This window comes from Chaetodon trifascialis, chromosome 2, assembly GCF_039877785.1.
Source record: "Chaetodon trifascialis isolate fChaTrf1 chromosome 2, fChaTrf1.hap1, whole genome shotgun sequence".
In the NCBI taxonomy this organism is placed as follows: domain Eukaryota; kingdom Metazoa; phylum Chordata; class Actinopteri; order Chaetodontiformes; family Chaetodontidae; genus Chaetodon; species Chaetodon trifascialis.
Genome location: NC_092057.1, coordinates 26,598,901 through 26,616,253, shown reverse-complemented (window position 1 = coordinate 26,616,253; position 17,353 = coordinate 26,598,901). Strand labels below are relative to the sequence as shown.

Sequence of the window (17,353 nt, the reverse complement as noted above, 5' to 3'; positions counted from 1 at the left end):
TACATCTGAAAATTATTCGAAAACATCCAATGAAAACAGAAAATGCCCACAAGTATGAACAGGTGAAAGAAAGTCACCAGTTCATTCAGTCCCACAGAGTAAAAGATGTCACCCCTGTGAATGACAGCCGTTCATACAGTCCCTGATTTCAGCTCAGCACAGCAGACATTCAAGAATATAAAAATACAATCACAAATCATTTATAAAAACACACCAGTTGGTGAAAAACATCCATTCTGTTACCTCATTTCTAAACACCAAACTCCATATTATTATATGTGATATGTAGAATAGCGTTTCACATATTCAGTCACTTGGCTCCTGAACACCAGTGTCCCTCCTCCTCCTTGTCGTCATTAGTGTGAATTCTCCTGAAAAACAGCACATTCAGTTTGATTAAAAGGTTGCTTGATGGAACCGGCTTTGATCATTGGGCTCCTGCTTGTTACAACATAAAATCAAACATTCAAAATGATGACCAAACTCAGCAGCAGGGCCCCTTTCTTCAAACAAACTAATGCAGGCTAACATGTTCACCCTGCTAACTCTTCTTCACATGCACTTAATCATGAATGAAGCTCTGTTCAATGACAGTGTGCTGTTATTTAGTTATTTTAAAGCACAGGATTATTGAGTTGAAAGCATGATTAGTGCTCATGATTTTCTCAGTGCTGATCAAACAGTCATAGCTGTGACTAGCTGACATGGCCCTGTGGCTTTAGAGAGCGCATTTTTACCACAGCTGCACAGAGGGAGCACCTTAAAGGACAGGTTCTCAAGTTTACCTGTCTGTCTCAAAACAATATGCTCACATGAACAGCATTTCCTCATTGAGCTGCACTGGAGGAAACTTGATTTAGCCAACTGTAGCCTCACATAAATTTCATGTGTTCTCACTGTACTGTGGATTTTGTCCCCTGTATCTAAATGAGTCTATGCATGGGTTCAGCTTGTGAATATGCCTGCTTGTGTCACTTTCATCTAGTTGCTGTTGCTCTGGCAGCAAATCCAGGTAAGCTCAGAAGAAGTGAAAAATTCAGGCTTTTATCAAATCCTCAGCAATCATATAACCAAATCAAATATCCACGTATGAAGAACAGGGCCAAGCTCCTCATGTGACAGCGACAACAACTGACCTCTGTCACCTTTTTGTCCCCTGCGTCCCTCAATGCCAGGAAGGCCTTGTTCACCTGTGTCCAAATAGAGAGAGCGCTTACTGGCAGCAAAATATTGTGCATTATTTTTCCATTTATTATAGATTTTATAACTTGAGAAGCAAGTGAAAGACATCACATTTTGTTACATCAATTTCACAGTGAACTGCTATGTTTTCTTTGGTTTCCTTTGTTGGGTTGAGGGTGGTAACATGTTTGATATCGCAAAAAAATCACACTTTTTTCTTTTTCTTCTCTTTTTGATCTACCTTTCTCTCCTTTTGGCCCTGGGAATCCCATGTCCCCTTTCTGTCCTGGTCTTCCAGGCTGTCCCACAATGGCTCCATGTGCTGTCAGAGGACAAATTCAAGTGTTATCAGTCATGCTGACACTCAGACCCTTTTGCCTTATTTTTGCCATAGTTTTGTCTGTATTGGAGAAATGGTGAGTGTGACATTTTAACTGCTAAATGCTTCTTTACTTCTCATGTACTCCACTAAATCGGTGATGTTTGCATGGGAACCAAACACTCGGCTGTATCCAGGGGGACCTGGAGGGCCAGGTGGTCCTGGCGGTCCTTGGACGACACGTTCATTGTAGTTTCGTTCAATGTCATGTAGACCATGAGCTGGAAAATAATAGTCAAGGTGAAGAACAGTCTCAAGTAGTGCCTCTACCTGTTGTATTTTATCATAGATTTTGATTTGTGATTTGTGACATCATAATACAGTTGCTCACATTTGATGTATTCCAGCAGATCTGTGGTGTTTCCATGGGAACCAAACCATCGGCTATATCCAGGAGGACCTGGAGGGCCGGGTGGTCCTGGAGGTCCTTGGAAGACACGACTGTTGTAGTCCCTCACAATGTCGTGCAGCACGCCACGGGCTGCAAATGAGAGAAAACTCGATGATGCAAGTGAAAGTTTTTTTGTCACTGATTGCTTTCAACCACAGTAAAATAATCTAAACTGCCAGACTGGAAGAAAGTTGTACTGTATCATTAGCAAAGACCTCTGGCATGAGAGTGACTTTTGAGTATAACAGGCTAAGAGGTCAAGACATTTCTGACTATGCCTTGAAGACAACCAGCAAAGACAACATGACGACTTCTTCACTGAAAAAAAAAATGCTGTGGTTTCTTGTATAACTCATAAGCTACACTTTGCTGCAATCAATAGCAGTAAGGGTTTAAAATGAATCACTAATGACTGTAATTCTTCTATGTGATAAACTTTAATTTCTTACATCTGATGTATTCCACCACATCTGTAACAGCTGGTCGAAACAGATCCTGGGCTGGAAACGACATGGTCACAGTTAGCATGGGCTAAGATCGTCAAAGATGTCATCATAGGCTCTGGAACAAAATGGCAGCCCTTCAATTATAAAAGCATATGAAGCTGATATGAATTTACATTTTATGTATTCCACCACATCCATGACGTTTTCACGAGAGCCAACCCATGAGCTGTGTCCAGGCATTCCTGGAAGTCCAGGAGGTCCTGGAGGTCCTTGAACAACATGTTCAGAGTCTCTCACAAGATCACGGAGAAGACCATGGGCTGCATGTGGAGGACAGTCAGGTAAGCAGTAGGCCATATACTATATGTGGTATGGCTCATGACAAACTTTCTCTAATTCACCTACATTTGATGTAATCAGTTACTTTGACAGCCATACTGGAGTAATCTCCATTATCCAGGTACCAGTCTCTGGTACCGGGCACACCTGGTTCTCCCTTGTGTCCTGGGGGTCCAGGAGGGCCTGGTGAACCAGGAAGTCCAAATATACCTCCTCTTGAACTGTCAGCTGGAAAAAATACAACATAAGGTGACTTCAGAGGCAGTAATGACTGAGTCATACGGAACTAGAACGTACATAACGTAGTGATATGTTTGAGAAGATCTATGGCAAGACTGTGCCTGAATTAAACCATCAAAATGATATTTTTGAAAAGTTGTTGACAGTAAGCCTCAGGCATACAATAAAGGTTTTCCCAAAACCTATCTTGTTAACATTGCTAAACCTGGCTCATGCCCTCGAGTAGGTCTGGTGCTAGGAATTAGCTCAGGCTAAGTCACAAGTCACACACTTTAGCTTTAAGGCTACTTTTTGAAATTGGCAAAGTATTTAAACTCACCCTCGATGTTTCCTTGTTCTGCTTTAAGCATCTCTCTGTTGGCATGCTCAGCATAGGAAACCAGTCCAAGGATTCGGCCAGGGGGTCCCTCAGGTCCAGGGGGACCAGGGAGGCCTGGTGGGCCTCTGAGAGAAACACCTTTGGGAAGGCAGTGGAACAGATGTGGAGGCAGACAAAATGTTAAGTCCAATATGTTTGATCTCAGATGAATTCCTCATGAACTCATGAAGGGAATGTTTTGACTCACTTTGCAGGTTGTCATGAAGGTCTGAACTGAAGTAGTTGGAGCCAGGTGGACCTTGTGGACCGGGGATACCTGGGGGACCAGGAGGCCCCTGAGGGCCCACAAGTGCTTGATACCCAGCTAGTTGGAGGATTACAATGAACATCTGTAAGCCTAGATCTAGTTTCTGTAGAATAGACAGTCTCCATGAACATAAATACTACGAGCTCAAAAAGCTGGTTTTACGGGGGTGCTAACTATCTGTGTCCCCATTGTTTTCTTACTTGACAACAGATTTCCAGGAAGACCAGGAGGCCCAGGAGGTCCCGGGGGTCCAGGGACTCCAACCATCCCCCTCTCTAGTGACAGAGAGCATCCAAAGTCAATCACAGTCAAATTCTCTCAACAGAACACCATTTTGATAACCTGCAGGACCTTCTGTAACACTCACCATTTATGAGGCTGAGGACATGTTCAGCCACCTCCTGGTTGCTGAACCTGTAGCTGCCATGGCCTGGAGCTCCAGGGGGTCCTGGTGGACCAGGTGGACCAGAAACGTATCTCTTTACATCCTCTCCTGGACACAAATAATTGACACACTTCGGTAAAAGGTCTAACATGCAATTCTCTCAAGAGATGAGTAACAAACCAAGAAAGACACTTTGGGTTTTGAATTCATCCACAAACACTGCTGGCCTCAATGTCACCTGTTGCACAAAATGATGAAGAAATTATTGACTCATGTACCCATCACATGGGAATGTGCATTCAAACATGAAGTTTGTGCCACTGCAACATATATCATCTGTCAGGAATTTGGGGATCTTAACCACCCTCAAATAAGGCTTACGTTGTAATAGGCTGATGATGTCATTGACAGAGATGGAGCCAGGTGGACCTGGAGGACCAGGAGGTCCAGGAGTCCCATCATACCCTCCACCTGGACCTAAACGGGTAAAAATTATTTGAAGGCTTTCACCACAGTTAAACAGTGAACAGTTGATTCTCATGTACATGCATCTTGTGTAATGATAGATGTAGCATTATTATGTTGAATGTAACTGTTCATACTCTGAATGTAGGCTATAACTCGGTTGGCCACACTGTCGACCAACCCGTCCCCTGCAGACCCCGGAGCCCCTGGAGGACCAGGAGGACCAGGAGGTCCAGCCAGGTACTGCCTGATGCTACCACCTGCACACCAAAACAATTTTGTCTCAAACTTAGCTCTTTGTTTCATTTGATTGTAGCATTACATAAACCAGTAAAACAAGTAAAAAGATACATAGCTTACTCTGAAGATATTCTGCAATGTACTGGCCCATTTCGGATGATCCAGAGTGAGGTCCAGGTGGAACAGGTGGGCCTGGGAGGCCAGGACTGAATGAGCCACCTGCTATGACATATTAATTTTTTCAATAAATTGTCATGTCATAGAAGAAAAATACATGAATAGCAAATTTAAAGAGTATTTCCAAAGATAAAGAACTGTTATTGATACTGTTGAATTATTAGCAGTACCACTTGAGCATCGACCTTTGCTGAGGGGTGAAGCCAATGAACGAGTACTTTCATCTACAGTTCCTTTGCTGGCCACTAGATGCTGACTCTAAGCAAACTCGGTAGAAAAAAAAAAACAAAAAAACATCCATCTTCCCTTTTTTTAAATGGAAACTTGCTGTGATAAGAAGTTAGGTTCAGTAGATTTGACTATAATTTGAACACAATTTTTAATATTTTTTCCATTGAATGAGTACTCCCCGGATTTAGGCTCTGCGCTCTTGTGCCATTGTTTCACTCACTGCTGACAGTTGCTTTTTTTTTAAAAGGATATCATTTGATGCAGCAGAACAAGAAATTTCTGTTTTATTCCATACCTTCGTATCTCTGGTCACAGTCTGGCCTCTCAATTACCCACAGCGCAACTTAATTGCCAGCAATTCAAGCAAAGATTCTGGTGTGTTAACCTTGCTAATGTAGCCTCAAGCAGATAGCCACAAGTAGAGATGACGACCTAGCTATAGAGATCTGGTAAGTTCATGTTTCTAACTCCACAGCCCCAGATGTGTGTCAAAGACTTGTAGTCTTGATCCATAAGACGATAATACCAAGACCACAAGATTTTAGCATGTTTGCATGACTGACAAGTGTCTTAGCGTATTTGTCAACCTTAGTTGCTGTTGCTTGCTCATAACACTGCAGAAGGCACTGGTGAAGATTATCATTAGGATACTGTATTAATATATGGTGGGGTACGATATTTACGATGGTCTTACCAATGGATACTCCAGAGATTCCTGCGTCACCTGCAAGTAACATGTAAACATAATGAGAGGCAAACGCCAGTGTTTGCTGACTTGTGAATCAAAGAAAACGGGAAAAGGGGAAGACAGACAGAACAGAAAAAGAGTTTGTAACCATTCACTACGGTTAAATCCTGTATAATACAGACACAAACGAAGAGGATTTTGTAACAGGTCTATAAAGAGGATTTGAAGAAAGTCATTCAAAACATTTGGCTGAGTGTACCTTTTGGTCCTGGTGGCCCCTCTGGGCCTGGTGGCCCCTGAGGTCCTCTCGGTCCAGACTGACCTGGGAAACCTGAAAACATATGAAAATCAAATCACTGATTTGACATCTGGTAAAAAGAGCTTTGAGGTTCATTGTTGACCGTTGAACATCTCCATAACAACTGAATAAACTCATTTTCCACCCCACAGTGCCTACAAATAGTGATTCCTACATGAAGCAAGACCCCATAGATAATCTTTTTTGGAATACATTTTGTAAAAATCCAACTTATCTGAAAGTTTTGACATACCAACACCTGGTTCCCCTGGACTCCCTGGAAGACCTGGCTGACCTGGTTCACCTGAAACAATAAGCATTAAATTTAGCCAAAGATATGTCTGCAGTTTCTAAATTATGGATGCAGATAGGTGTGCACTTTTTTCACCTCGGTACCCTTGTATCCCTTGAGGACCTGAAGACATGAATGAGAGGATGAAAGAATATATCTGTGCATAAGAGGTTCTCAATAATTTCAAAGAAGTATCCTAATTCTTATCTTGGCCTGAGACCTGCCACATTCACTAATTACTTATGTAATTTTTCTTATGCATGAATCCATGATATATATAAGTATCTGATTTGTCAAACCTACCTACTGAGCCCTGTGGCCCTGGTGGTCCTGGAGGTCCTGGTGGTCCAGCAAAAAAGGTTTCTATAGACATCAAATGTTCCAAGCAAAGATAGTTAAAGTTAACTATGACATGTCCAAAACTCTACAACACATTTGTAAAAGATTTCTTTCACCAACCTGAAGTGGGCACAAAGCTGCCAGGCTCTCCTCTCTCTCCTGGAGGTCCAGGTACACCAATACCTGTGACAGCAGCAACACAGGGACAAATCAACAAACAACAAAGAAACAGATGAGAGAGAAACTATTTTTTTTCCTGACACTGGCTGTCTGTCCATCTGTCTGGCTGTCTGTCTATCTGTAATGTGAGATACTTGTTTACCTGGCTGTCCAGGAGGACCTCTGCGTCCTGGAGGACCCTGCTTAGTCTCACCTAAACAAGAGGTACAATAGCAATTAAATAATTATTAGTTTGATCTCAGCTAGTGTCCCAGTTGCTTGGAAATACCCTTGATATCTTACAAATAGTTTTTGACATACCTTGAGGACCAGGTGCTCCAGGAGGACCTGGAGGTCCTGGTGGGCCGGGCTGTCCAGCCACTGAGGACAGTTCTGTTGGAAATGAAATCACAGAGGTGGGAGAGGTGTGTGTTACTGTAGATACAGTGTCATTCTTGGCATTACCAACAGATGCCTAAGTAACTAGTTAAATAAATGGAGAGGCACTCACTGTGTGTTCGGGTGGCACTGACACTTTCTGAACTTGTGACACTGATACCAGGCTCACCAGGTTGTCCTTGGTCTCCCCTCTCCCCCTTCTCTCCTTTCTCTCCTTGTTCACCCTTTGGACCTGAATAATGAAGCCAATATGTAACAGTTCTTACATCCATGTAACAGTTGACCGACCTCAGACACTTAACATGGTCAAGAGCTGGGATTTACCAGGTTGTCCTGGAACACCAGCAGGGCCAATCGGTCCAGACAGACCAGGGGTGCCAGCAGGACCTGGATGCCCAGCAGGCCCTGGTGGTCCAGGGATGGCCACAGTTTCGGACCCAACTAGAAAGAAAATGGACACCAGTTAACTTTACAAGACACTGCGTTTTCTCATGGCTTAGAAATGAATGTGTAGTTCACTTAGTACAACACATATTGCTGTTCTTACTTGGAGCGATGATTTTACCAGGTAATCCTGGTTCACCTGAAAGATGGGGTTATGTTAAATTTCATAATGAAAGTATACATTATAGACATATATCAGTGGTTATATAAGCCTTTGAAAAACAACATTTTAAATCATAACGCAACTATTTTAACCCCTTAATGAACCCTGCTGAGAAAGAAAAGGTTTATTCCCATTTACACAACTAGCATTAGCATCAGTTATCCAGATGTGACTCTCACATACAGAAGCAAAGTCTTTCTGCAAGCTGGCACTGGATCAAATGATGGCAATATTAATTTGTCAGTCAACATTTTTGTATGGATTCTCATTAAATTTTGATTCCTTGACTTTTCATTTAGTGACACCAACAGGTCAATATTTCTATTTGTCCAGTTCTTCGGTTTATGACAAAATACCTGCCAACATAATGACATTCCCATCATCTTGAGCTCTTGTGTTCAGTTCTAATTAGCAAATGTTTTTTATGCTAAGCTATGGGAAATTCTTCAGGCAATATTTGATTAAAAAAAAAAACTGATTACATCGCAGTTGAATATATATGTGTTGCCATGTAAAATGTTGTGGTACCTGGGAGACCAATATCTCCAGGAAGTCCAGCAGGTCCTCTCACACCAGGAAGTCCCATTGAACCTGTGTCACCTACAATTTACACAGAGGCTCTATTTCACAGACCGAAACAACAAATGATCATTTTTGCAATCTCTCTGATTTGTTCATCGAAATCCTGTCAATTTTGACATGAAGAGACTCGTGATGTGACCATGCTGTAGCATCATTAAAGCCATATCTGCTCATTCACTGTTCTTTTTATCTTGCCTTTCTTAATGACAAATCCATCCGTCTTAGCACTCTTACAGCATTCTCACAGCACACATTTCTATTTAGCACCTAACATCACCATGTCAGAAGTTATCCAAACATGTAACTCTGTCAGAGCACCATTAGAATAAACTCAGCTGACTGGAAAATATGATTGGATCTCATATTTCCTCTATCGTCACCTGTAATTCCCTTCGATCCCTTTGGTCCTGCAGGGCCTTGTGGTCCAGGTGGTCCTGGTTCACCTTGAATTGTGAAATCAAGAAGCAACATTTTTCAGATTTGAAATGCAACTCACAAACCTTAACCCATTCTTATTATACATTTTGCAAAATATAATTACACCAATACAGAAATTTAGATTATTTTTGGTGGTGTCTGAGATCACCATTTGAGGATCTGTGAACAGGCTTGTCTTTAAAATACACCTGCAATGAATTACAGTTAAACCTGCAGTGCTGACTTTTGTCACCAAATACAGCGGATTAAAAAACTTTGGTCCCTTACTCAAACTTTAACATGTATGATAAATAACGCTATTCTGGGACACACCTGCAAGTCCACGTAGTCCCCTCTCTCCCTGGTCTCCTTTGTTTCCCTGCAGCCCTGGTGTCCCTCGATCACCTGCATTAAAAACAATAATAATTGTCAAACAGAAAGTTGGTCTAAATTAATAAAAGCTATCCTCTCATATATAACAGTTAACTGATTAATAAGTGTTTTAGTTGACATGGATTGTGAAAATGAAAAGAAGATAAATCCTGAAAGGTACCTTTTGCTCCTGGAGCTCCTGCTTCACCCTGGAGACCCTTTGGACCCGGAGCGCCTGCAGACAAATACCAGACTTAATTCAGGCCTGCCAGTCACGAGTTAAGAACACACAAAATATGAAATAATGTGGAGTGGAGTCATTACCAGGCCTTCCACTGGCACCCTGCTCTCCACTGGCACCTAAATCAAACATGATAAATGGACTACATTTAGAGAGTGAAAAGCACTTGTACATCCACAGATGTCTGATTCTGATGTGTTTGACCAAACTGCCAATGGGTTCCATTTAGTATATTAGTGAGAATCAATTTTCTAGAGACAAATTTGTAAATGGGCTAAACACAAATGTTATCTGACCTATAACTCCATCATGACCTTTGACCTTACCTTGTAGCCCCATGGGTCCAACAGCACCAGCAGGACCTGGCTCACCTTTAGATCCTGTCAAAACCAGGTGTCATTAACACCTCAATGAATAACTTTCCACAATTCAACATGAGTGACATCAACATTTTCAACCTTTCTCTCCAAAACCTGCTGGTCCAGCCTCACCACGGGGGCCCATCTGTCCTTCCCAGCCCCTCTGGCCTGGTGGTCCCTCCTGACCTGGTTCACCTGTTCACAAAGGAGATGAAACTCAGCCCATGATTTCTTTTCTTCTGGTTTCTGCTTATCACAATGCTCTTAACAGTACCTGCACTTCCTTTTGGTCCCCTTGGTCCATCCAATCCCGGGTGACCCATCTGCCCAGGAGGACCTTTAGAAGTAAGATACATGAGTGCAGAAGCAACAGGCAGAGTGTCCATCACCTCTGTGGGAAGTAAAACACTTCAACACATTTGCTCTCAGTCTTACCTGGCAGGCCAGGAAAGCCGCCATCACCTGCAAAAGACCAGTTCATTGGTGTTGATTCCAGTTTATAGAGCTTGATTCTTATATCATACGCTGCATAAGTTTATATTCATTTATGGATTCATTGAAGACACATAGACATGCAGGACAATCCCTCACCTTTTTGTCCTAGTGGCCCTGGATCACCTGTAAAGAAACAGCCAGTCTTATGATTGACATCAACAAAATACCAACAAATGCCAAATTATTTTGCAATCTGTGCAAACATGCCTTTAGGTCCTGGATCTCCTCTCTCCCCTTTTAGTGAGTATGTAAGTGTTTCTAAAGGGAGAAACAAGTTAGGATCAATCAATATATGTTTGACTGACAGATGAGTTGATTCATCAATGCGTTATATTTCTGTACCTCTTACAGCGTCGGAGCGGAGTTCAGCCCTGACCAGCTGCTGAACAGCTCTCTGTAGGGCAGCACTGTCCTGTCCTGGTCCCCTCCCTACGCCTCCTCCTTGCCCAGCAGCCCCCAGGTTGATCCCATTGTCATAGTGAGTCAGGGTGGACCCAGACGTACTCCTGTGGATGTATGATGAATCCAGCGGATCGATGATGTTGATGCCAGAGGAGGCCGACAAGCGGCTGGACCTTGCTGACGTAGTGCCAGTGATGGCCTCAAGAGCATCAACGCGGTTCTTGAGGCGTTTCACTTCTTCACCTGTGAGGCCAGAGACGATAGACATGTGCATATCACCTTCAGTGAGCCCTATGCCGGTAAATTATATGTTGCTATTGAGAGTGTATGTTTTTTTCTACTGTTATACCCAAAGCTATGAGTCCAAAGAGGAGGCCAAGGAGGAGGAGCAGGCCGAGCAGCAGGCCGAGCAGCCACTTCCACCAGCGGCAGCAGGAGCAGAAGCCAAAGCCTGATTCATCTTCACGGATCTCTGCGAAACAAAGAAGATGACAGACAATGTCATGCTCTTCTGTCCTGTCTGGATCCTTTCTCTCAAGAGAGTAAGATACAGTTTACAGTACAAGTTTATACTCGTCAGCATATTTCTGAGCTTCATGTCTTATTGTCACATTTTTCCAAACTCCTAAGTTGGACATTTTGAGAAATAACATTATTTGTTTTGATTGACTGATACCCCCTCATATCTGCATGCTAAATGTGAAGTTACAGCCAGAGGCAGGAGGTTATTAGCTTAGCTTAACTTAGCTTAGCTTAGCTTAGCTTAGCTTAGCTTAGCCGGAGAGCAGAAACAGGAAGGAATGGTTGAAGAGCAAATGTAATGTGAAGTTGCCTCCTGGAGTAACCTCGCTGCCTGGCAACTTGCTCAAGTGCTGTACATAAGTACAAATTTCTGATATCTGTACTTTACTTGAGTATCAATGGCTCAAGTATTGCGCTGTAGTTTTTCCATTTCATGCCTACTTCTACTGCAGGGAAATATTACACTTTTTACTCAATTATTTGACAGCTATAGTTACAAGTTACTAACTAAGAAAACACAGGAAGACCGTTTAAGATTTGATGGATTGCAAAAAAAAATAATCTAGCCAACAGTACATAAAAATTGAACTTAAATGATGAGTCAGTTAATCAATTACTTGATTGTTCAATTATCAAAAAATAATCAGCAAATGTTTTGACTGTCTAAAACAGTCGATAGTTTCAGCTTCTCAAATGAGACCATTTGCATTAAACTGAATTATTTTGAGGTTTGGACTGTTGGTTGAACAGAATAAGACATCTGAAGGTGTCACTTTGAGCTTAATTGTGACTGTAATGTAGAATAGATGGATTGATCAATAAAAAAATGCAGATTAATCCATAATAGAAATAATCATTAGTTGGAGCCTAACATAAGACAGTTAAAATCTTATGCAATATTCTAAGAGTTATTTTAGCAATTCTTTTACTCCAGCTTTTGGCGGGGTCATGCAGGATTTGACTGTAAACGTGGACATACAACAGCTCCTGATAATAAAAAAAAAGGGACAGTACCTGCATAGGTGGCTTTGTCTTTGGTGGCAACTTTTGAGGCTGAATCTTTAAAAAATATGAAACAGCAAAAAATTACATTTTGAACAAGAGCTATAATGTATGTGATGAATCCCAAAACCAACAGGATTTGTTGTATAGGTTTCTACATTTAGCATCTGTCCCCTCCTCCACTGTGCTGGATGAGAGTTTCTGCTTTTCTGTCTTCAGTGAGTCCTCAGAGTAGGTCACTACAAGACACAACAATTACAAAATGTTCACATGTGTGCAGTGTGTACAGGATATGACTTTGAAATAGCAGTAGCAATAGGGGAAATGTAGTGTGTTAGCAGTATGCATAAACACTCTCATTACTGGAGCAGTGGTCGTATTCAGTCTTACCAGAAGCACCAGCAGGTGCAGCAGACATGAAGTGCTTCCCCGTGTCTTTGGCTATGACCAGCCGCTCTGTCTCCCTGTTAACAGGAACATTCTCCTTCTCTATCAGCACAAACTTATAGTCTCTGCCTGAGGCCTCATCATGAGTTGGACTGCTGGGTCTCACTGTGACAGACAAACACATGACATTATCAACTCAAACACAACAAAGGGCTGCTGAGTGTACTCTAAATAACTAGCATTCAGTAACACAGGGGTAAAGGAAATATTGATAGTGATACAATAATGGCAACATGATGATGATGAACACCAATGAATCCATCTAAATATCTGATACCTCACCTGTGGTTGTGCTAATTCCAGTGCTGGATGCATTTTTTTGCACACCATAAACTGTGAAGGCACAGACACGCACATTTAGACAGTGATTAAAAAAAAAAAGTTTTAGTTCTAAACTTTGTGGGACACACAATTTTTCCCCTCAACTGTAAGGTTTCCCTCTCGCATCATGTGAAATATGTCAGGTTGCTCACACCCACGGATAATTTTGTTGATAAAGTTGGCTGTATATCATCACGTGAATGGAGACTACATGTACAAGCTTTACCTATATGAGTGCTGGATCCAGTGGGAGATAGGATGGTGGGGCTGGCAGCGACCAGGTTATTCTGAACGCCATACACAGGAACTGAGGCAGAGGGACAAACAGCATGGCGATCTGTTGTCAGTGCTAAGCTATGATGAATCCCAGTGAGACGTGACACGACAGGGAGACGCTCACCAGTGCTGCTAACAGATAGTCCACTGTTCACTGAGGGAGAGCTGAGTGTCAGGTTGTTCTGAACTCCTCCTGCACGTGACAGAACAGAGCACAGCCTTGGAAAATAGAATAAAATTATTATGAATTCTGGCCATATTTACCTATAACTACCATGCCATACAACAGGTAAAAGCACATTTACATATGACTCTAATGTTCAATGGTCCATCGCACCACAGTTAATAACAAGATGCTAACTGAGTAGACAGATTCACCACAAACAACAAAATGGCTTAGAGTGAATAACCTTCACTACACAAAGTATCACAGCAGGAATTTGATAAAAGCACATGTATAATGCATGTCTTGTTGATGTCTGTCTATTGTTATTCTTGTTTCATGTTGCACATTCACCCACATTTATCTACACTCATTTACAGCAGGTACATGTTGTATATGAAGAGTGTATCTCTTCATGTCTGAATGAGTTTTTTAGTTGATTAAGGCTCTTTAGAAAGTGGCTTTGAAGGTTCACTTCACCCAAGCCACAAAAAGACATATTTTCTTCAAGTGGTATGACGCCATGCAGATAATTATATGAGTCTGACATGCTGAGGTTTGGAGAAATCAACCTTTGAAAGCTAATACAACTGAAGCAAATCAAGCCCCATATGTTCTACTCAAAGTAATAGAAAGTACATTAGAAACACCCAATTATTCTTATTGTTTTATTTTATTTTATTAATTTATTTTATTTTATTTATTTTTTGTTTTTATGTTTTTCAGAAAGGACATCCTTGTTGATTTAGATAATCCACAGACATCAGTGCAAAGAGCAGCAGCTTGTGAGTAAACAGCACATTGTGTCTGGAAACATGCTGATACTAAGTTTTTCTCATGGAATTTTTAATGCTTTGAGCAGCACAAACAAAAATTTAATCTGCATCCATCGTATTGATAAAACAAAAACATGCCTTTCTCTTTGTGAGAAACACACAGCCGCTGTGCTGAGGTATACTTGCTGCAGTGGTTCACTGACAATGGTTAAATACAGTTGTTGTACATCTGCATCAACAAATAATTAATGTTATGGGTTGTCATGTATGACTGACCTGACTGGTACAGGGCAGAGGTAGTTGACAGGTTGTTGGGGTTGGTGTGACTGTAACTGTAGCCGCTGCTCACACCTCCAGACCAAATGCTGTCATAGTGGTCTAGTATGGAAGACAGAAAAATGGTAGCGAGACAAGAGGAAGCTGAAAAACTGGTGGCAGACCACATGCATGTGAATTTTAATATCAGTCTTAAAGATCGTATGACAGCTCATTGGCTGAACCTGTGCCAGAGCTCTCAGACAAGGTCCTGGTTTCCACGCTGGCCTTTCTGGGGACAGGCAGTGTGTTGTTGGGGGACTGAGCGGGGCTGGTGCTGGTGGTGGGGTTCCCTCTCAGCAGACGCTTCACATCATCCAGCTCCGTCCCTGCACAGCAGAGCTAACAGTGGGCACTGAGCACAGGAGCACTCCTCCTCCAGTTACAGTTTATGTCAACTTCAAACTGACCTGATCTCATGATTACATTTTGTGGGGCTGCATCATATGTACATTCTTTCAGATCAGACAAGCACAGGTGGAAGAAGTATTCGGATTCTTTACTGGACTGCAAAAATACTTATTGCACGTACAATTGTTCCTAAGTAAAAATACAAAATTACTATCCGGACAATGTTCTTCAAGCATGAAAGGTAATGATGAAATGGCCCCTGTGACTGTATATGGTAAATCTAATGATATACAATATACTGTATGTATGTACTATTACAGAGTATGTTATGAGACTATTATTACTCATGCATTGATGATTAAGCAGCATTTATCTGGTGTAGTTGGTTGCAGTAAAGTTAATTCCTAACTATTTTATATTGGGCTGTAGTGGATTAAAAGTACATTACTGCCCTCTGAAATATTGAGTAGAGGAAGATGTAAAAATACCTGAAATTTGTACAGTACTTGAGTGAATGTTCTTAGTTACATTCCACCACTGCACATATGTGGATGCATGGATGTAGTGAAGAGTCGTACTCACAGCTTGCTGTAGGAGAAGCACTCTGAAGCCTGGCTCTGATCTCACTCTCTAAGAAACAAATAATGGTTCATTTAGTAAAGGTCAGGTAGAGGTCAACATTTTACCTATATGTAATTATTTGTGTTGTTAATGTACTATCCCTTTAAGTGGCTGATACTGTACCTCTGCTCTGAGTTCTTCCTCTGCTGGCAGAGCTTGAAGTTGTAATTGAAGAGCCTAAAAGAAAAAAAAAAAAAAAAAAAAAAAGATTATTGACAATTTGAATGCTTGTGCACATTCCGGAGTATAATCTTCAGCACTTACCATACTCCTTCCTGATATACTCTGGAGAGGAGTTTGTGCTTGAACTCTCTGAAACATGGTGACAGCATAAACATTAGCCTCCTGGTGAAATGACGTAAAGTCATGCTGCTGGCCCTGACAATGTGAAAAAGACCAGACAGCTGAGTACATCAGCATGAATGAATTGACCTTTGCTCTGTGACTAACCGTCAAAGACCTGTGAGCGAGCTGCAGCCATGGTGCTCGTGCTCTTCCTCTCTTTTGGAACAGGTGAATAAGTGATTGCTGAGGATGATCCTCTCTTCGCCTCCCCAGATCCTCCTGAGCTGTAGCTGGTCTTCCTCACTGTTGAAACTGTCACGGTACCTAGACCCCCTTCCCCTTTTCCTTCTCTGCCACCACTTTTAAAACTAGAAGACATGCCAGGACCCCTCTCCAGCAGCCCAAAAACCTGCCACTGAGACCCCTGAAGCTGCTGAGCTCCCTCCACCTGAGAATGCAGCAGGAGAAGCTCCTAGAAGAGTGATGCTGATGCCTCTGGTGCCCTTGGTGGCGCTGGATCCACCGGAGCTGGCTGCGTGGGAGCTGCTGGATATGATCACAACTGAGATGCTTGAGCCTCCTGACGCAGCTCTTCAAGCTGACCCTTCAGACAAAGATCACCTAGACGAAAAGAAATGGCATTGAAATCAAGGAAGAGAGGAGTTTCCACCTCATTATGATGAATTACGGTCATCATTTATTACATTTTCCACTGAAATGTCACTCTTGTGTTTTTCAGCTCATCTTTAACAGGCACATCTTATCAAAGCCTTCATCAATCCATCCATCAGTCTTTATTTGTAAAGCACTTTCCATCCAAACAAAAGGTAACACAAGGTGCTTCACACAGTAACATTAATATCACCCCATTCATGCGCAAAACAATCAATAAAAACAAGAACTGAGGAAAGCTATCAGAAATGAAATACATAAATAAGTAGACAAACTAATAAGGACCATTCAGTGAAAAGCCAGATTAAAATATATCATATATTCAGGCGTCATCGCATGCAGGCGATGAAGGTAGCGAATATCTAACTCACTAAATCCAGTTTCAGCTACAAGACTGCACAGGTAAAGTTCAGATTTTAACACCCATTTCAGCATTTTTCCTTAGAAAATAACATTCCCCAGGTAAGCCTCTGCTTGCCTGCGAGTGTGCCTGGACGTGTCTTATTATCCATACCATTCCACTCCTATATGAGACTGATTTATGACACTCAAATATAACATAGTTACTGCTGCTGGTGGGGCCCATTTTGATAATTTTTCTCATCTATTAAAGATGACATTTGATGGGGCTCCCTCTACTACACACACACAGACATGCACACTCACACATAAACACACACACACACACACACGCGCGCGCGCGCGCACGCACACACACACACACACACACACACACACACACAAACACAAATATGTGAATAAGTGACCTCTCACACATCACAGATAAACATTTGAACCATTGTTAATATGAAACTTATTGATAGTGCAGCAATATGTGTGTAACCCTGCAA

General features: G+C 41.9%; 1 pseudogene; it reads right to left on the bottom strand.

Annotated features, from left to right (window-relative positions):
• Positions 1-306: 306 nt before the first annotated feature.
• LOC139337662 (collagen alpha-1(XVII) chain-like) lies at positions 307-16,700 on the bottom strand (annotated as a pseudogene).
• Positions 16,701-17,353: the final 653 nt, after the last annotated feature.